General features: G+C 34.0%; 1 protein-coding gene across 1 annotated transcript in view; it reads left to right on the top strand.

The window, feature by feature from the left end:
• Positions 1-23,069, top strand: part of MICU3 (mitochondrial calcium uptake 3) — an 80,263-nt gene that overhangs the window by 1,552 nt on the left and 55,642 nt on the right. The gene's annotated exons all lie outside the window — the stretch shown is intronic.

Here is a 23,069-nt window from a genome sequence, read left to right as displayed (position 1 = left end):
TAGGGAAATTTTCCTTGCAAGACAAGAAGAATGTGAGGGGCTTAGATGACAATAATTTAGGGGGGGAAAGGCAGTTATTCTGTTTTTAACTAATGAAATTTATATACCTTTTATTCTTTGCTCAAAAGACAGTGTGATCAGGTGCATCATTTCTTTTAGTGGATGTTGTTGATGCATTTAGGTCAGGGAATTTAAGGATCTTTTGGCATCAAACCACAAATACGCAGTATACAGTACTTCTATACAACAAATACTTAAAATACTAGTAAATACCCTAAACCTTCACCCCCTCACAGACTCACACTTACATACATTAAAATCGTGCCGATTGACAGAACTTTTAATCAACCATAGTTGATCTGGGATCAGATTGGGAATGTAGGAAACATTCAAATAGTATTTTCTTCTTTTCTGAAATTAATTTTACATTTAAAGTTGAGAGACAGTATCATACAGTTTTTAAAAGACCACACTCAGAAATCTGGGACTCTGGCTCCACCACTTACTAGTTCTATGATTGCTTAACCTCTCACTGCCTGTTTCTTCGTTTGTAAAATGTGGTTGTGTCTTCCTCATAGAGTTATGAGAGTTAAATGAGATACTAAAAAAGAATGGCGCCTCTAGCATGTAGTCTGCATTCAATCAACTTGTTTTATTATTTGTTTTATTTATTTATGTACCCATTATTTACTTACATTATTATTGCTTATTACTTATAAAAACACCTGTACATTGTTTTAGAAGTCTGATAACATTGAAGTCCTGTGTCTAACCCTTCCCAAGTCTCCAGTTGTACATTCTGGTCATTATTCATTTTGTATTTGACCTTCCCTCCTTCCCTATGAAAACTTTTGTAATCTTGTCTTAATCTCTGGTGTCTGAAAATTTCACAATAACGAACATTGCTGTGGGCATTTTTTTCATTTATTGTGCTAGGAACTTGAGGGCCCTTTCAATATGAAAATTCATGTCTGAAAGGTCTGTATACTTTTTTTGTAGTATTTCTTTGACTATTTTCTCCATTTTGTTTTCTTTTTCTGAAACCTCTGTTAGTCTGGCAGATCCTAATCTAATTCTAATTCTAATCTTAGATTCAACATTTTATCTCAGCTATTCTAATTTTTGAATTTAAAGGACTATTCTCTGTTCTCTGATGTTCATGTGTTATAGCATTCTTTTTTGTTTTATGGCTGCTAAATTTCTCTTTTTACTATCAGGATATTAATCATAGTTTTGTTTTTGGTCTTCCGCTCCACGCATTGTGTTTTGTTTTGTTGTTTTTTTTTCTCATGTTCTTTTTTATTATGTTTGATTTTCTAAGCTCCCACTTTGATTTTGGAGGCTTTCCCCATATATCTATGGTTGTTGCCTATGTATATTTGGGAGCCACTCAGAAGCTCTTTGTACGTGAGCATGGCTTTTCATTTGGTTATTTGGGCTTTTTATTAGCATGACATTCAGATTTCAGTATTTTATAAATCTTTTTTTCTGGTGTCATTGAGCTTCTCCAAAGAATAGGAGAGGTGGGAGGAGCAGTAATCTTCTGGCTGTAGGTGAACGTGGACATATGTGTGAGAACATGTCTGTTGGGGGAGTATCAAATGGTGTACCACCACTTGCTCTGCCTCCACAGCTCCTTGTGTTCTAAGGCCTTACCCTTTCTGGGATCTATACTAGAAATTAGCTTACTTCCATTTGGTCTCCTCCTCCACACCACCCAGGTTTTGCCTCTGCTCCACTGGGTCAATTATCACTCCTTCGTTTTTTCAAGTTTATAAAAATTTGATGAATTCTGTTGAGTGTTTTGTCTTCTCTCATATTCTCTTTCTTGGTTCCTGTATGTTTACACCTTTAAAAAAATTCCTTTATTGTGATTTTAATGTGGTTTTGGGAGGAAGAGATTGAAAGAACCTCATAAGGTCAATCTGCCATTTTTCAGAAATATTTTAAACCTGTGTTGACATTTCATTTACAATGCTTATTTCATTTTACTGAAATGGTAGAAATTATCACTTTTGATGTTTAAAACTATAGCTAAGAGCCTTTAATTCATAAAACCTCTTTTAATTAAAAAGCATATTCTATTGAACATAGCCTAGCATATAAATTACCTGTATGTGTTATGAGAATTATTTAACTGATGGCAATGACAGAAGTCACCTACACACATACTGTTCTATTACCATAGCCTTGAAGATTTTTGTGTAAAGACATTGCCTCTGAACTTCCTTTGGAAGGCCTTCTTATCTTAGCCTTTCCATTGTTGGTCTTGATCATTTTTATATCATTACTGCCTGATATGGGACCTGGTAGACGTGCAATACATATTTGTTGAATGAGTGAGCCCATACTAAATATTTGCATGGGATATACATGTTGAAAAGACAAAACCACATTCTGTGAGAATTAATAGTTTAATATTTTGTTCAGCTAAAGTAGTTATTTATAGCATTAGAATGGGGAAGACTTCAGTCAAGGTCAAAATTCCAGGCTTTGGGAAACCAAATCACGTGGCACTGTATTTATTTAAATTGTGCAAGTTTGGCTTGCCAAAATTTTTCAGTAAACATGGCCTTGAACTTTATTAATATTATAAAGAGATGTTGACAAGATTCTGTTCAGAACATTACAGTTTTAGCCTTACAGCATTATTTTTATTAGTGGAAAAAATTTTTGTTCTGTAACGGTCTTTGTGTTTCAGGTCTAGAATTTAAAAAAAAAAATACTAGATTGCTCAACACACTGTAATCCAGTATTTTACTTATTATACAGAACACATGATCTATTTTATGATTTGTTCATCTTAAGCTTGAAGCAAGTTAGTTTTAAGTGGAAAAGAGAACAATATTTGTATCTCTTTTGTATATTTCTATATTAATTGCCAATAAGCATACATTTTTAAGTTTTTTTCACATCGTATCTTTTCCAGCCTCTTTTTAAGGCAGCACATCTTGAGACATGAGGTTATGCTTATTCTTTCCAATATATTGAATAATTTTCCAGATGTGTAAACATAGAGAAGTCCTAATTTTTTATAGAGTGATGGAAGTCACATAGATGTGAAACTGAAGGTAGGTTAATTCTGTGTAGAATAACGTTGAATAGGAAGCTAAACTAGATGATCCCCTCTTGGTTTTCTGAATCGCTCTGTGACAAATCCTCCAGGTTTTACCTGCATCCTTTCTAGTGGCCCGACCATCTTGTGGGTTCATGTACAATAATTTGAGTGCAGATTTTTTTCCTTAGTAAATCACAGGATAAAATTTGGGTGAATTTGGAAGTTCCTCTCTGGTTATACAAAAACCAGGAGTTACAGAATTGCATGCACCTCTTGTCTGGGTTGCAGTGAAAGATAGTTACAGCATTTTATGGATATCCTTTTATTCATATTCACATAGGGAATTAGGAAATGAAGCTGTCATGACCTTGAATTTAAATTTTAAAATTTTTTTATCTGTAATTATCTTCCAAGACTTAGAAGTTGCCCAATAATGCATAGTAATCAGTTTCAGTAAAGGTATATAACAGGTTTCTTTTTTCTTGGTCTATATAATCTCCACATTAAAAAAATAAATAAAAACACTGAATTATATTTTGAATTGTAATTCAGGAAATAGTATATAGGTTTAATGTGACTTGCTAATCGATTCTTGCATATAATTCCGTTTATGTAATTTTGGGTTGGACTGTTTATGAATACCAATAATGTAAAGTGTAGCCACCCTCTTATTGATTGACTATATAATAAATCTTTAATAATTTTTGAGAAATGAATGCCATTTTCTACCTAAAGATTAAAGAAGACATTTAGGATTATTAAAACAATTACATTAACCCTAAATTTTTGAAGCTTCTTTGAGGAAAGTTGCATTCATCCCTCTTATAGCACATAAGCCTTGTATCACATAAGATTTTAATAAATTTTTATTTAATGACTAAATGATTGAATGCTAAATCCAGAAATAAATTATAATATTTTTATTTATACAGTTCTTTAGAATTCTTGCTTTTACAAAGTCATCTATGCAAATTTGCATTTGATTTCAGAGATTAGGAGATCATCTAAACACCTTAACACAAAGCAGAATAAGGGAAGTATTAACTCATTGTGTTATCTGTGAGGACTAATGATTGGACACTGGTCATAGCAGTAGTAGTAGATGTGAATTTAGTAACTAATAACAATTTTATGAGATAGAAAATGCAGAGTGCATGCATTTTTATTTTTGTCCCTCTAAGCCTATGAGAAGATAACAAATTTATTATCTTTGGAGTTCTTAGTCTTTTAGTATTAAATGCTTCGATGTTTTTCTTACTTTGAGATGGTTACACATGTAAAACTACACATCTGATCTGTTGACCACCCAGTTCCTGTATCAGTTTTCAAAAGTTGCTTAGTTGCTGTTAAGATAGCAGTTCTGTCAACAAATGGTTCCTTTAACCCCTTCCCCCTCCACTTTATTATTAAATAATATACATTATGTTTGTGGTCCTTAATATTCTGAAGAATATTGTATTTTCTGGTCCTGGAAAGGATTAGGGAAAATCATATATGTTAAAGTACATGAGTCTTTCTGAAGGATTTATATGTTTTAAGACATATGTGTTAAGTAGTTTCTTTCAATTTAATAGCCATAAAATCAAGATTTCCATACCATATCCCATTTGGAAACAGTATATGTATCTGTCCACTCATTGATCCATTTATTCATTCAAATACTTTATTCAAGAAATGTCTATTGAAGTATAGCGGGTACTAGGGATTTATGGTGGATGAAATAAAATTCATGTTCTTTTGTAGTTTACAATCTAATGAGGACACAGAATAATTATAATGTAATATGGTAAAGTGATATGATGGGAAAAATAAAGTATACCATGGAATCGTGCAGGAAGAACATAGAATCCAGACTTTGGACCTTAAATGTGGCTTCCTGAAGGAAGCCACATCTAAGCTGAGAATTGAAGGATGAGTAGGAATTATTAGGTAGAAGTAGCCAAAGGGGTGAAAAAATGTATTTTAGGTAGAGGATAAAACATATTGAGGTGTGATTAAAAAATATGGTGAATGTTTAAAAAAAGTTTTACAGTAAAAGACACATTGTCATTAATCCCTCTCAGAATACTCCCTCTTTCTTTGAGTACACTTGTCCCATCATTCTTGCCACTTTCTGAAGCAGTTCTGGAAGTCTTATTTCGTTGAGTGTCCTTAGTTGTGCTTTTGTGGCTGCCTCAATATCTTGAATCATTTTGACTTTGGAGAAGAGCCAGAAGTCACATGGTGCCAGATCTGGTTAATTAGGTGAATGAGGAGGACACACAGTAATATTTTTATTTGACAGAAGTTGCTGTATACCAGAAGTGATGTGTGACTCGGGGCGTTGTCATGCTGGAGGATGATTTATGGCACACTTTAAAACACACCTCTCAACCGTAGCTCACACCCGACTGACTGCACCGAACAAGTTGAAACTTGTCACACAGTTACTAAGGTTTGATGCACTGCTTCCTGTATTGAAGATCCCTGCCTTTCTGTTGGATGGTGCTTGGCAGCAGCTTTTGCCTTATTTTGTGATCACCACGGAAAGGCTCCCTGTCACACATCGCTTCTGATAGGACAATTTCTGTCAAATAAAAATATTGCAGTGTGTCCTCATCCACCTTATTCACTGGATCTGGCACTGTGTGACTTCTTTTTCCCCAAAGTCAAAATGACCTTAAAATGTAAACATTTTGAATAGATTCAGGACATCCAGGCAGCCACGACAGCACAACTAAAGACCCAAAAGAGGACTTCCAGAACTGCTTCAGAAAGTGGCAAGAATGATGGGATAAGTGTGTTTGAAGCTAGGGGGAGTATTTTGAGGAGGCTTAATGGCAGTGTGTCTTTTACTGTAATAAATGTTTTTTATTTAAACATTCACCATATTGTTTGATCACACCTCGTATAGGAGAACAAGCATAGTGTGTTCCCAGAACTGAAAGGCGGTCAGTATGGATGTATAGCAGAAAATTTGAGGCTAGAGAGATCTGACTTCAGAAAGTAATAAGAAGGCATGTATGAGTATAGGACCTTATAAGGCCTAGTAAGGAATTTGAACTTTATCTTAAGAATAATAGGCATTGACAGATTTGTAGGCATGAGGATGCTATACCATCAAATTTGCATTTTAGGAATATCGTTTTGATTGGATGGGAAGTGGAGGGATGCAATGCTGAAAAGTAAGAGATCAGGGGAGATACTGTTGTTTCTGAGATGAGAATGTTAGATTCTCATATTCTTTTAATTAATAAAGGGACATGTCAAGCAGTTTTTAACCGTAATATTTCTTTGGACAAGAGAGTTTTGGCTTTTCCAGGCAAATGGCAATGAAGCAGTGAGAAATGGAGAGAGATTAAGAAGCTAGGATCAACAGGTTTGTATTGATTAGATTTCAGGATGAGGGAGATGGAATTGTCTAGGATGATACTCAGATTTTCATCTTGGGTAACTAGGTGGATTGTGCAGCAGTTCACTGACTGGGTCCTCAGGAGAAAGAAAAGGTTGGAGGTAGTGGGTATCGATGATGAGTTTTTAATTTGCACAGTGGATCAAGGTGTCTTTTGGGCAGCTGAAGGGAAATTTCCAAGTGGATTCATAGGTCAGAAGCTCAGGAGAGAAATCTGTACTATAGAAATAGTTTTGGGGATCATCAAGTGCTAAAAGTCATAAGCGTGAATGACATTGTTCAGAATATGTAGAACAAGAAGAGAGCCCTGGCCAGCATCAGTGATTTAAAAAGACTGACAGAAAAATGGAACTCTAAAAAGCTTAGAAGTAAGGTCCAAAGAGATAAAAGAAAGCCAGGAAAGTCATGGAAGCCAACAAAAATTAGTACTTCAGATACAAAGTAGTCAGTTATAGTGAACACTAACTACCAAAGGAAATCAACTAAGATGAGAAATAGGAAGTGTTCATTGGATTTAGTAATAAGGAGGTCATGGTGATCTTGGTGAGATCTCGGAAGTGAAAATCAGATTATACTCGTACATATTTGGATATGTTGAGAGTAAAGGTAAAGAAAAGGTGAGGCAGACAAAATGAGGTAAGTGACAACTTTTCATGGTTTTGGCTGGGAAGGGGAGGAGAGAAGGCAGTAGCTTAAAGGACATAGAACTAATTTTTGTTGTTGTTGTTTTAAAGATGAAAAACCCTCAAATATGTTTAAATGCTGAAAGAATGAAGAGAAACACTAAACCTAAAGGAAAGAGAGGCTAATTGATTTGCCAAGGACCCAGGTGGAGATGGGAGATGAAAGTTAAAGCACAAAAAAAGAGTTTAATCTTAATCTTAGCTAATAGAATGATGCCATTTTTAGTGTAATAGGAGGGATGGATGGAAGGAAACAGACAGTATACATGTTTATTGGCAAGTAGCTGGAGGAGTTCTTCCCTGATGGCTTTTATTTTCTCTGTGAAATAGACGGTGATATCATCTTCTGAGAGCAAGAAAATAGACATTTGTGGAGTAGCCATAGAGATTTGGGGGAGAGTGGAGAATTTAAATAGCCATTTTAAAAAAACTAGAAAGCCACGAAGTCTTTTAATTTGTTCTTGTTTTGTATTTTCAAGATTAAATATGAGTTTTTAAATGATAAAATCAATTTTTTAACTTGCTTATAAAATGTAGAAGTTTTTCAATGAATATTTTTACGTGGACACATCTTTTGCTATTCTTTCTTGTTTATGTTATCCATATTTTTGAGATGTAGAAATCTTAGTAATAAGAGCTAATTAGTACTTTTTAACCATGATGTAATGTTTAACTTACATAGAAAGTACACCAAACTTATTTTATTCTTTTGTTTAAACTTGATAGGCAAATTTAAACTGGAGAATATTAGTTCTCACTTATCTTCTGTCATTGTTGTGCCAAACACTGAGAACTTGAGTAACTTTATTTTGTGTAGTGTAAATACTCTTGTATTGGGGAAGAATGTGTTTAAAAAAATAAACAACTTCTACTTCTGGCATTATTTATCTAGCATTAAAAAAAATGCCTACTCGTTTGTGTACTAAACAGGATTTTATAAGTAAATTGCTTTCTTCACCTTCCTCTTTCTGTAATGTAACCCTTACTCTTTTAGTCTCTGATGTATTGATAGATTATATAAGCTAAGTAAAATGTGGAACTTCAAGTGCTGTATCATTTAATTGACTAGCATAGTGAGTGTTTACTCATTAAAGAATTTTTTCTTTTGCAAATTGGAAAAGTAGAATCCATGTTTTCTGCTTTTTTCTCCATTCAGTAAATTGCCTTTTAACCATTTTAATACTCAATTCTAGGTTCAGAATTTAGAATACAGGAAGTGTATATAAAAGGATTTCAAATAATTCCATTTTTTTTCTGCTTTCTCATAAAGATGATATGAATTCAATTGATATTGTAGGAATTGTCTAGGTGAGCTATTTGGATTACCTCTCTCTCTGGAAGATTTATAATAGATTATTCAAACTGCTTGCAACAATCAAAGAGAACTTTTTCTAAAAGGCTTCATTCATATCATGTCAGAAAGGTTCTCATAGGTTAAGTCCAACTTAAGCTAGCTCCAACCCATTAGTTCTATTTAAATAGGATTGTCTAAACTTATTCCAGCCACTTTAAATTTATTCTTACTAATCTAAAGATGGGGTATGATTTATAATTCTCCATGTACATACAAGTACATTCAATCATTGTCCCCAGGAGATAAACAAAGGTTTTGAGATATTACTACCATCGAGCTCAATGATGGAATCCTAAGGACAATAATAGGCAATTTTTGGACTAGGGTTTGTGATGAAAAGGAGATCAATGTGATTTAAACTTTCCCTCCTTTCACCATTCGATCTTTGTTGTCACATGGCTTCCTCCAGACTGCTTCCTGTCCATGTAAATGGGTCACAGCAAGATTTTATGTCCTCATCGTAAACAATACAGTCTTAGCAACCTTTTGGCCCAGCACTGTGCAGATATGCTATCACACATGTCTGTCATGTTCTCCTCTGATCTGTCAGCCCTGGTGAGTACTTGATGATCATCATAAAAGTCGAGTAAATGTTTTGATTCAAGTCTTTTATGACACATAACTTAGTCAAAGTCAAGACATCTTATTTAGAAAGTAAGGTTAAAATCTACACTTCATACTTTTATCTAATATTCTAAATTTTATTAGTCAAAAGTACAAATACTGGGTGCTATTTTGAACTAAATGCTTGTATTTATCAAAAATATTATACATATATATCACCAAATAATTAAACTCTAGAACTTATCCTGAATTATTATTATAGGTACATTTTAATTTTTATAAAACTGTAGGCAAGCAGGAGGATTTCTCAAGGTTCCTGCCATTTGTTGGCAAATTATAGGAGAGTAGCACTTTGTGTCTTTGGTCTTCTATACACACCCTTACCCAACACAGTTTGGAACATGGCTAAAGTCATAAATTGGGTTGAACATTAGTCTTCCGTAGAATGATGAAAGTTGGATGGATATGCAGAAGTGAACCAGAAAGGGATTATCTGAATATCAGTTATGTAAGAGAAGTTACTCAGCAATAGAGGTGTATTCTTTGATTACAGGCTGATAGAGAAGTTCTGGAAACATGTTTCTTTCGAATTTTGGTGATATGTTTTATTCAGGAAGTGTTCTCTTAGAATCTACAGAGAAAGTGGCATTCTTAAATGTACTGTATAATACAAGTATCTACAGCGTTCTTTCTTAATTTAGGAGAGCAGAGTGGCCCCCTAGGGAGTTTAATTCCTTTGGAGGACATAGGGCTCAAAGGTACCTCACCTAGAAAAATTGGTGAAGACACTGTGGTATACGTACTGATTCACTTGCAGCACTACGTTCTAGTTCAAAAGCAGTTTTGATCTTCATGTCGTTGTTTAACTTATATGCTTGGGAAAATATAGATTCTCTTCCCTTTCCTTTCCTTTATGTCCTACCTCTACAGTGATCTCCTTGCCCATATCTACTTTTTTTTTTTTTTTAGAGAAAGTAAAGATATTTCTTTTTTTTTCTTTTAAAAAAATTTTTTATTAGTTTCAGGTGCACGAAACAATGTAATAGTTAGACATTTATCATTTATATCCCTCACACAGTGATAACACCCCTCCCCTCATCTACTACCCCTCTGACATTGCATACAGCCATTACATTTCCACTGTCTCTATTCCTAATTCTGTATTCCACTTCTTATAACTATATATATATATATATACATATATATATATATGTATATATATATATATATACACATACATACATATATATGTAAACCATGTGTATACATAGTTTATATGTATATATATTTATACTTCTTGTAACTATATATATATTTATATATATGCATATATATATAAAATTATAGTTGACTTTCATTATTGTTCATCTTCAGGTGTATAGTGCAGTGATCAGGCATCTACATCATCCCTGAGGTGGTCTCCCTAATGAGACAAGTGTCTATCGGATACCGTACAAAATCTTTACAACATTATTGATTACATTCCCCAAATTGACTTTCATATCCCCATGGCAATCTTGTGGTTACAAATTGTGCTTTCTAATCCCCTTGCCTTCCCCCTTATCCCCACCCCCCATCTAGCAACCCTCAATTTTTCCTCTATGTCTCTAAGATTGTTTCTGATTAGGTCATTTATTTATTCTTTTATTTAGATTCCACATATGAGTGAGATCATATGGTATTTGTCTTTCTCCAGGCTGTAAAATACCTAGGAAGAAATTTAACCAAAGAAGTGAAAGATCTGTACTCAGAAAATTATAAGACACTGAAGAGAGAAACTAAAGAAGATACAAATAGATGGAAACACATACCATGCTCATGGATAGGAAGAATTAATATCATTAAAAAGTCCATACTGCCTAAGGCAATATACATATTCAACGCAATTCCTATCAAACTACCAAGGACATTTTTCACGGAAATAGAACATATAATCCTAAAATTTATATGGAACCATAAAAGACCCCAGATAGTCTCGGCAATCTTGAGAAATAAGAACAAAGTGGGAGGTATAATGATACCTGACATCAAATTATACTACAAGTCTACAGTAATCAAAACAGCATGGTACTGGCATAAAAACAGACACATAAATCAATGGAACAGAATAGAGAGCCCAGAAATAAATCCATGCCTTTATGGTCATTTAATCTATGACAATGGAAGCAAGAATTTACAGGGGAGTAAATACAGTCTATTCAATAATTGGTGCTGGGAGACCTGGACAGACACATGCGAAAAAATGAAGCTGGGCCACCTCCTTACACCATATACAAGAATAAATTCAAAATGGATTAAAGACTTAAATGTAAGATCCGAAACCATAAAACTCCTAGAAGAAAATATAGGAAGAAAGTTTACAGACATTACCCAGAGTAAGATTTTTACTGATATAGCTCCTCGGGCAAGGGAAGTAAGAGAAAAAATAAATGTGAGATTGCATCAAACTAAAAAGTTTTTACACAGCAAAGGAAACCATCAGCAAAACAAAAAGGGATCCTACTGAATGGGAGAAGATATTTGCCAATGATATATCCGATAAGGGGTTAATATCCAAAATTTATTAAAAACAACTCAAAAAAAAACAAATTAAAAAATGGGCAGAGGACATGAAGAGACGTTTTTCCATATCTACTTTTGACTAACCTCTACAACAGCTTTAAGTTCAGAGATTAAAGTGATTATAAAAATAACAGGTTGAAATAAGTGAAGCAGGGTGTAATAAAGAGCAGTTGGCTTGGGGTCAGGAGAAATGAGTCAAGATAATGCCTTTGCCTTTACTTACCTGTGCCCTGTATAGCCGAGTCAGTACCTTTTAATTGGCCTTCCAGGAAGTCTCATGAAAAACACTTTAATTTACATTTCACTGGCCAGAACTTAATTGACTTAATTTAACTGTAACAAAGCCTGAGAAATATAACTTTTATTCTGTGTGGTATTGTGCCTTGCTGAAAATCAGTGTTCTTTCTAAGGAAAAATTAGAGAACAAGTAATAGGCTATCAGTCTTTGTTAGTTTTGAAGTATATTGTGTTGGAAGATAGCTTTTAAGTGAAATGAAAATGCTCAGAAACTATGGAATGCCCATTTAATAAAATAAATGGTTTAGATTTCTGGTTCTAGCAATACAGTGTACTACATAATCTGTCATTAAAATATTTTAAACATCCTTTTAAATACCATACTGTACTTGTAATAAATTAAGGAAAACTGCCAAAGGCAGAAATAAAGAGGAAACTAATAGTAGAACAGTATGAGCTGTGGTTTACTTGGGGAAGTTATGGGTCATTATTCATGGAATTCTAAGTACTTGAATTAATGCCTATATGGGTATAGGAGACAAAACCTTCCTAAAGCTAGAGCCCTCATCAAAAGAATGGATTAGAAAAAAACTCTTTCCCCCCAGTACAAGTTGATGACAAGGAATCCTGAAGATGTCTGTCCAGGCTCTAAGTAGAAAAAAGGACTCTCCTGAAAATGTATAAACATGGTCCCATACAACCTAATATGGATTCAAAGTTAGAACTTGTATTAATACTACCCAAGCAGAGAAAAATAGCTGATGTAGCTGGCAGAACAAAATGCAAAAGTTCTTTGGAGGAAAGGCCGTGAACACTGGCCACAGATAAGATCTATCCTGTTTCCCCAAAAATAAGACCTAGCCAGACAATCAGCTCTAATGTGTCTTTTGGAGCAAAAACGAACATAAGACCTGATTTTATATTATATTACATTACATTACTTTACAGTGCATTACATTACATAATATATTAGACCCAGTCTTATAGTAAAATAAGACATATAAAATATAACTGAAGAGTCAGTAATCTGAAAGATAATTTTGAGGAAAATACAGAGAATGTAATATACTTTTAAAGAAATAGCAAATATCGAGAATTTACAAAACATGGAAAATAGACTGAGAAGGTTGAAAATTCATCTATTGGGGTTACAGACTAGGAGATTTGAGAGAATGAGAGAGGCAGTATTCTAAGAGATGATAATGGCTGGACAGTTCTCAGAAAGTAGCAAAAACATTAATCCTCAGATTTGGGAAATACAAACAGTCCTGAGCAGGATAAATAAATATAAATATATATTTAGTCAGATTATAGTGAAACTATAAAATCAAAGATAAACAGGGCAGATTTCCACAAAGGGATAGCTGTTGGCCTGACTGAAGGCTAATCTGTGGCAATGGGTAGAAACAAGAAGACAGTGGAATATATTAATATCTTCAAAGTGCTGAGATAAAATAACTGCCAACATAGATTTCTATACCTAAGTAAATTATAATTTAGGAATGAGGATTTTCAAAACGAGACAAAAAGCACAATTTCACTTCATTAAAACAAAAATATCTAATAAAATACAAAGGAGTCTTGGAATTTAAGAAGATACTTACATTACATAACATTTGCAAGGACTTAGCATCAAGAATATAATATAGCAATGATCCACAAATCAGTAAGAAAAAGGACAACATAATAGAAAAGTGGACAAAGGGTCTGAACAGGAAATTCAAGATAAATATATTCAAAAAAACAAAGACACGAAAAGATGTTCAGCATCACTAATTGTAGGGAAATACTATTATAACCAGAATAAACCAAATAAATACTATTATAACCAGAATAAAGCACCATTTCTTACCTGTTAGATTGATAAAATTAAAAATACTGACAATAATGTTGTCAATGATGTGGAACAACAAACATTCTTATACTCTGATGGTAGAGGTATAAACTTCTGGAAAATAGGTTGACATTATGTGTTAAATTGAAGGTTACTATGCATCTTAGAAATTCTATCTAGGTGTATACACACTTGAGAAACTGAAACATATGCTCAAGGAGACATGTTCAACAATCCTTTTAGATGTCCCTGACACCTCCATTTTTCATCCTCACAAAAGCTATTCCAAAATGTTGTGTTCCACTGTACCTGCACTGTCTCAAGCAAATGACTTCCATTTTGGATTTGGTAGTAAATTTATAATATGTAAAGAGTAGATTAGATTATCGAAGAAGTAATTATAGATTAAAAAAAGAGAGGAATTCCTCGGCATAGGGCACTTCATAGATGAGAAGTACCAGCACATGTATCAAGAAGGAACTGCAAGAGGAGTAGGAAAATCAGGACAGTGTGGTCTTGGAAACCAAGAAAAAAAGTTTCAAGGAAAAGAGAGTTATCAACTGTGTCAGATGCTGTAAGATGAAAACTGAGAATTGACCTTAGGATTTAGAAACGGGGTCATCTATGACCTTGACAAGCAGTTTTAGTGGAGCGGTAGAGGGGAGAACCTGCTGAAGTAGAGGAAATCAGAGACAGGAAGCCTCGGGAGCTCTTTCCAGTAGCCTTGTAAAGAGCAGAAGAGAAATGGTGTGAAGAACCCTACAATGTAAGCTACTATAGCAACACAACTGGAGAGTTTCAAATCATAAACGGTCAGTTACTCTTTTTTTCCCCCCTATTTTATAACTTTCTTTTACTATTTCATCTCAGGCAGGGAAATACTATTGGCTGGTCTGCAGCTGTGTGTATTTCCACATGGATACATTTACTAAGCATCAAAACATTTCACCTAGAGTACTTTGGGATTTTCCCACACTGGGAATTTGATGTTTAACCTTCGACCACCCAACAAGCAAAGAAAATGTTACCCCTTTTATCTTCTTAGAAGCTTTTAAGTAAGCCTGAAGCCATTTGAGAAAGCCAAGTGTAATACTTCCACGAACATGTTTTTAGCTAGAATAAAAATAGATGTGAATAAAATTTCATATACATCTCGTTAGATTCTTGCCCAGAAAAATATAAAATAAAAACTCACATTTAAAAGATATGTGCTCTTTAATGTTTTATAAAATGTTGGCACAGTTGCCAATATCAGGAAGAGTGTAATACCAAATTCGCAATTTCCTACGTGTAGTCAAGTAAATTTTCTAATCATTCTTTATTTTAAAAAATTAGTATTTGTTTTAATATAAAACATTGTTTTAAAAAACGAAACTAATAAGGATGAGTAAGTAATTTTGGCTAATACAAATGGTTTTTATTTTTCTTTCTTCCATTCTTCATTCTCATGTCTCTGTTTCTCAGCTGCTAAAAGGTAATGCATTATACAGTGTTTAGATAATTGATATATTTGTTTCAAGTTACCTCTTTAGGATATTATCAGCTTGTAGGCATCAGTTTCTCTAATTGTCAAGTAGTGAATCCTTTATCTGGCATTTAATCTTGCCTCCCTGGGAAAACCAGACCTTACCACAGAGTAAATTTTCAAATTGCTGACCTGAAGTAATGTGAGACTGTGCCTTGGCAGTGAACCTTTGCTTTCTGTTATTCTTAGGAAGGATAATGATGTACTCTGTTGCCTGAAGGCCCTAGTTTCTACCTTAAGAAGTAACATCTAAGTACTAGTTACAAAGGTCTGAGTTTGGAAATTCCAGAGAATATAATTGCATTGACACATATTTTTATTTCTTTTGTAAAGATGAGGTAATTTTAAAAAAATGTAAATTTTGTCATTTCTACCACGTCTTAAGACACGCATCTTACTTATGGCATCATGACTTAGAGGATTCACAGTTACCTGAAAATTGACATTACTTATTTTTATGAATAAAGTATATTATTTTACAGGTGTGTGTTTGAAATTTTTGTTTCCATGAAATTCTCCATTTTCATAAATAGGGAAACTGAAATTTAAAAACTAGAATGTAGCTCTCAATTTCTCAGTAAAACAGAAAAGATGGAGCTTTCTGACTAATACAAATGGCTAGAAAGAAGATTCCCTAAACATTTTTTAGCAAACATGAAAATAATTTCCATAATTTCCTAGAAAGTGTAAAATATACTTTCCTAGAAGGAGTGAAATGAGGAGTAAAAAAGGCAAATTTAAATTTTCTTCAACCTCTAGATGTCAATGATTTAATTTTCCTGGTGTGTGGCCATGCACCTACAATTAAGATAATTTATGTGCCAACCTCTCAGACCCATCCATGCTTGGGTAGTTTTCTTTCAATAGTAGTTTTGCAAGATCATTTTTGATATGAAAAATTCCATTTCCTCAAAAAAATTTGCCACGTCTAAAAATATTATACTACAGTGATACTTTCCCTTAAACTTAGGATGTCTATATTTTCCCATTCTGTGAAAAATTTTAACATATCTAGTTAGAATATGCCCATATGAAGCCATGAAATCATAATTGTATTAGATTTAATAAGGTACTATTTGTCAAAATCACACAATCTGTAGTTTCATTATGGTGATATTTGATGATGCTTTATTTTCAGAATGAATTTTACTATATAAATGAAAGAAATGAAGTTGTTAGAATTTAAAACTTAACTATACATATATGAATTTGGGAGTAATTTTATATATTAATGTTTCTGTTACTTAAATTTTAGAGTTTTTAGTTACTTTTTATGGATATTTTGAGTATAACAATCTGTCACCAAATTTAGCTTAGGAATAACTCAGTTTTATAATCATAGATCAAAAATTTGAAGACCATCATCTTTTTACCTATTCAGTTTTTGTAAATTAAGCTATTGGATAGTAATTACTGTTCAACTTCTCACAGATATACCGTGAGTAGGTCTGTGAAATGGAGCACAAAACATCTGTTTACACTCGACATCTCTCAATATTCAAGGATAGAGGACCAGACCCAATGTTTTCTTAATCTCACTGCAGTGTTTTGTGTAAAGGTCAGAGTTACAGAAGTATTTTGCCAAATTTGGGAAAACAAAGCTGGGAGAGTGCAAGTGCAAACAACATTAAATTTCAAGCGAATGGAAAGCGAAATACGATATGCAGAGGATGAAATGTGTGGAACTGTCACTCTAAGTAAATCACAGTAGTTTAGTATTTCCTAAAAATTGATGAAGGTGATTTAGAAGTCTAACCTCCCATGAGACTACAGATGTGGCTTGTTTTGGAAGTGAATCTCTCCATGTCTTTGTTAAACATGCTATATATATAATTCTGATGTTTTTCTGCTAGTCCTTTATATTCCCTGAGTCCTTGTTGATGTCACCAGAAGTTAATGTGACAGATAACTGCAAACTGTTGACCATCATCTCTTCTCTTCCCCCATAACAGTTAGGACTGCAGATGCCCAGTTCTTCGTTTTTTATCATCCCTTGCACTTAAGTATGGACATGTGACTCACTTCTGTCAATTGAATGTGAGCAGAAGTGATTTATACTACTTCTAGGCCTGACCTATAAAAGCTTCTCACATGAACTTCCTCCATGCTGCCCCCACCAACCTTGGTGGATAATGGCTGTCATCATCACCTGGGGTCTGAATGACTGTGTTGAAAAGAGCTCCCTAATCCCACCCCTAACTCCAGGCCTAGCATGTCCTCTCTGGACTCTTATGAGGGAGAAATGAACACATTTCTGTTATGTTTGAGCCATTACATTTGAGGAATTTAGCCTACCCTATCTAATATATTAGAGAAAGGGTTAATTGGTAAAGGCCTTGATTATAATGAAGGGAAATAATGTTTTTGTTTCTTTTTAGATTTTCTATTAAAGTATAGTCACCATGCAATATTATATTTCAGATGTATAGCCTAGTGATTTGAAATTATTACGTACCTTATGATGTGATCACCAACTAATTCTAGTAACCATTTGTCACGATGCAAAGTTATTACAATATTATTGACTGTATTCCCCTTCATCTTTTTCACCCATATCCCCACTCTCCTTCCCTTTGGCAATCATCAGTTTGTTCTCTGTGAGTCTGTTTTTGTTTTGTTTGTTCGTTTTGTTTGAAATCATGCAGTATTTGTCTTTCTGTCTGACTTATTTCACTTAGCATAATGTACACAATGGAATATTACTCGGAAATAAAAAAGAATGAAATCCTGCCATTTGTGACAATATGGATGGACCTAGAGGGTAATTATATCTGTATTTGTATCTATATCTGTATCTACACACACACACATTTTCTTTATCCATTCATCTAATGACAGAAGGAAATGATTGTTTTTTTGATGAGGGTGAATTAACTTTGTCAGCTGTACTAATCTCCTATATTCTCCTGGTCTGAGAATTCAGCTGACCACCCACCTATAGGTTCAACCTCACCATAGACACTAAGACCAACAGGAGAATATAAAGAGCTTCAGATTAATGGTGAATTGGCCACTTTTGACATTGTTAATGTAACTGATCCCTGTGATTTAGCCCCAGACTTATGGATGCCTATCTTATATCCCAGTGACTTATGCCAGTATCCAATGGACTAATTTCTTCTTCATGACCCGAGCCCTTTTGACTTGGTCTGCTCATTTCTTCTTTGAATAATGGTCTTCAGCCAATTGGCCTGCTGCTTGAACCTCTATCACCTCTATTCCTGGCTGAAATCTACAGTCTGTGTCTTGTACTTGGTTTAGGATTGTCTCAAATAAATCCTATGCTACGTCTCTTATGCCTTTCCTGTTCCGGCTTCTTGTCCTCTCCACTACTGCCCCTTCCTGCACTCTTCCATGTAGACAAAAGGGTAATCTACCAAACTGGGGGCCTCTTTCAAATCATATTTCTGTTTGTCTTTTTCTCCAATAATAACCGAGGACCTTCTTGTATATTAACTCCCAGTCTTTATTCAAATTTGAAAAGTTGTATTCTCCATTTTCAGGCCTTCGCTAATTCATATACTGATAGAATTCTCACCGGGAATACTGTCCATTTGTTCTTCTTATTCCTGTAGTCAAAGGTTAGGAGAATTAGTGAATTTCATTAATCTTTTTTGGAAAGATATTATAGAAGCAAAAATTACTCTTTATTGTAAAAAAAAAAAAATGGTAATGTAGAATTGAAAGTAGCCAACTGAAGTAATATGGAACTAGTAACATTATAATTACTTAAAATTTGAAGTACATAGAACTCTTAAAATATAAATACGAAAATACCCAGTTTTTTTTATGTTGCAATCACTTGGGAGGAGTGCCTGAGAACTGAGAGCTGCAAATTTCAAGATTTAAGCCACACGTTATTTTTGCCTACATCCCTGCTTACGAAGAGATTAATTTTACCAGAATTTTTACTCCATTAAAATAATTAACAGTTGAACTGAATAATAAAACCCATAAGCCTTATTATAACAGCTAAACTTAAAAAATCACCAACATTAGTCTTGAAGATGATATGTTCGAGCAACTTTTAAAAGATGCACATAAGTTATAATGTGCTATCTTTCTCTCTAAAGTTTTAGATTATCTTTGATTATCTCAGTCTAAATTACTAGCTTGTAATCAGAAGCCTCTCCTCTGCTCTCCTCCCCTTAACTGCCCCCTCACCCAGACTTAGTATCTCTTTGGTCCAGTTGCCAGTTATCTTTTCATCCATAAGCATTCATTTATTCATGCAATAGACATTTACCAATCCTCTTAGATATGCCAGTCACTGTGTAATCACTGGTTAAGTTCTTAAAAGTAAGAATATTGTAAGAAAGGAAGAAATAAGACATATTGCCCTTCTCAAGGAATTCATGGTTAAATGGCAGAGACCAGTATATAAACAGGTAAGTGCAACCCAGAGTGAATGAGGGAAAGGAGAAAAAGTGATCTAATAGGAATAGATAAAGGAAATAACTAGGACGTATCCAAGGTACAGTGTTGACTTTCAGGGAAGGTGTGTTGTCACAGTCTAAGATATGTTATTACAAGAGATGTGATTAATTAGGATTGATTTGGAGCAATATTTTACTCAGTAGAGAGTGCACGGCAGCAGAAGTTTTCTGGCAGGTCGCCTTCCTAAGTAAGAGTCTGAGTGGAAGAATCACAAAGACAATTTGATATGGAGCAAAGATTCATCTCCTTGGCAAATAGCTGCAAAGGTATCAGGGTTCACCTCTAGAGAAATTGAAAAGCTAAGCAGAAAACTGAAGGTGATCTGAAATATTGCTGGAGCTGGCCATAGCTCAGAGACCATTACAGTTCCCAGAGCTCACCCCAGGCACATTCTTGTTTTTAACAACAGGTTAGGACTAGCTCAGTTGGTTTCATGAAGTTCTAGCAGACGACAACCATTGAATTGGTGATAACTCGCAGATCTCTATAGCAGAGAGTCTCGAATGAAGCATCAAGGAGACCTGGTAAATAGCACCTTAACGCCAAACATGGAAAGGGAAGGTAAGCATGCGCTTGTAGTTCAGAGGAACTACTGGCACATCAGGAAAAGTTCTCAGGCATAGTCTGACAGATAGGAACCCAAGTACTGAAATTGGGAAATAAAGGATGGGTTCTGATGATAGGAGCAAAACCAGTAACTCAGTACCTGGTCCCAGAACAGGACAGACACCACCACCCAAATCTTTGGCCTGAAAGTCTTTGGTTACCTCCAGCTTGGGACAGGATTGGTTCCAGAGACAGATGTGAAGCAAATACCACAAATAGTACTTAAGTAGCTTCAACCTCAGATGCTAATAGGAAGAGGAAGTCAAGGACACTATTTTAGTATCAGAGTTCTCACAATAAGAACTCTGGTTCTTATAAAAAACGGAAAATATGAATTCAAGGTACAGATAATGTTGATTATATTTACTCTCTAAGTATTTTTAATTAGAGCAATTTTATAACTTTGATAATTAATAAGCCTGGTTTGTTAATTAATAACTCTGGTTTGATTTTTTTTATTGCCTAACAAAAATTGTGTTTCAGTCTTCCTGCATTTAAGAAGACTTCCTCGGTGGGTTATCAGAAATCAAATAACAAAAACAAAACAAAAAAGGAAAGACAGGAGTACATGCAGAAAAAGAATTTCACCTTATAACAGTCCATTTTAAAGAGGCAGCTCCAGAAAAGATGGAACGTGGAAACTCTGTGTTGTGTTTACTTTGGAGAGAGCATTTCTTAAAAGCTAAGCCAGCCTTCCGCTCCATCTGTGCTTCTACTACCCGCCAGCTTCTTAGAGAGGCTGTTTGTCTTTGTAGCCATTATAAGCTCAAGGGGTTTCTCTCTAATATTTCTTAACAATTTAAAGCCTGTCACTTCCTTAACTTCCCAAATAAGTGTGTGTGTTTTTTTAATTTGTCAACCTAAGATATTAAGAATTTTTCTTAAATGAACATGACTTCTGTAACTCCTGTCAGTCTCTTCCCTGCAGTTCAGAAATGGTCTAGTTATACTTTACCACTTTTGAAAGCCTTATTTTTTAAGTACATTATGTTGGATTGATAGTAAAGATTTTCATTTTATCAATTTTTTAACAACTACATGGATATAATTCAGGTTTTTGGGGTTTCACATTAGCTTTCCCATTAGCTTTAGATACATTATACATTATCATGGCAATTTTGTAATACAAAAAAATCATTTACTGAGACAGTATTTATTATTAAAAGATGTCCAGGTTAATTCTAGGCTTTAGAAATTAAAAGATATATTGGATTTAGCTGAGCCTGAAAGGTTAAATAAAGTAGATCAGCCAGTGAATATAGGTGTACTTAAGCTGCTCCTTGTAATATAGGGATTATACATACAGATTCATGCCAGTGTGCTCGAGGGAAATAGCTGTGCGTATTTGTTTTTTTTTCTGAAGTCCCAGAACATTAAAACGATACAAGATCATTGTCAAGTGTAGGTAAGCAAGACTGCCAAGAGGATTAGTAAACTGGTTTGAATATCATTTTCCACTTTTATTGATTCTTGTTTCTGTATGTTCATAACAGTGATGTTAAAACTTCAGAAGGTTTAGATTTCCAAACTTTGGAAAATTCAGAAGCAAAGCTGAATCTTTTAAAGATCTGAGTTCCTTTTAACATTTGGTCATGTACTGTCCTGATGCCACCCGTTTCCTCAGAGGTTCTAGTAGGTCAGTTTAGGTATCCTCAGCTTAACTTCATGGACTGCTGCTCCCTCTCAACCTCTCAAACACTGTAAAGTTTAACTCGGTTAGAACTGTACCACAGTTAAAAAGACATATAAAGGTTAGTTAAGAAAATAGTTCATAAGCTGTAGAGAAAGAAGCATGTGGACTGTGGAAAGGTTTGAAAGTAGTTAGACATGATTAAACCAAGCTTGCTTATTCATATTTTTCCTTGAAACAGTTTTCGATAAAGTAAGTCATCTCCCTATTGATAATTTTATAGTTGATTCATTTGTATATAGTAAACACACACCAAGTATCTGTTGAATAAATGAATAATTTACATTAGTTCATTAGTTGATGTTAAATATTCATCTTAGAAACTAAAAATAGTTTAAAGATGTGTAAATAATAGAGTTTTGTCCAATACCTCTTGAATTTTTTTTTTGGGGGGGGGGATTTTTACTTATGCTTCTAATTGCCCAACGCATTTTAACTTTTGTTTAGGCAGTCACATTTATGTTTTTGTTGTGGTTAAAAAGGTAAACAAGAGGACCAAGTGTTCTCTAAGGACAATTCTAACTCTAAACTCATTTATTTTCAGCGAACAAAGAACACTAGGTAAACAACCAGTCCTGATGTAAGGTAGAAGATAATTATCAAAACCAATTGCAAACATTGCGTTTAATGGCAATTCATTGGAAGCATTCTCTTCAAAACAGTGAACAAGACAGAATGCTTACTATTACTGACACTGTTCAACATCATTTTTAGAGACCTAGACTTTTAGTAATTAAGGCAATGAAAACAAGATATAAATACTAAAAAGGATAAGCTAAACAACTGTCACTATTGTAAAAGAACTTGTGATCATCAACTTAGAAAATCCAAGAAAACTTATTAAAATTAATGAAGGAATTTAATAAGGTTAGTTGGATACAAAGCAAATATACTAAAGTCAGTAGCTTTCCCATTCGACTACAAGAATTAACCAATTGAAAATGTAATAGGAATAAAAGTTTCATTCCCAATTCACAATTATATAGAAACTATAAAATTTGTAAGAGTAAATCTACCAAAAGTATCTAAAATTTATATGATGAAAACTGTAAAATCTTACCGAAAGACGTAGAGGAAGACCTGAATAGACATTCATGTTCCCAGTTGGGAAAAATCAAGTCTTCCTAA

Source organism: Rhinolophus sinicus, chromosome 16, assembly GCF_057876585.1.
Source record: "Rhinolophus sinicus isolate RSI-liver-muscle chromosome 16, RSI-T2T, whole genome shotgun sequence".
NCBI classification, from domain to species: Eukaryota; Metazoa; Chordata; class Mammalia; order Chiroptera; family Rhinolophidae; genus Rhinolophus; species Rhinolophus sinicus.
Note: the sequence above shows the minus strand (reverse complement) of the source record. Positions and strands in the feature narration are given on the sequence as shown.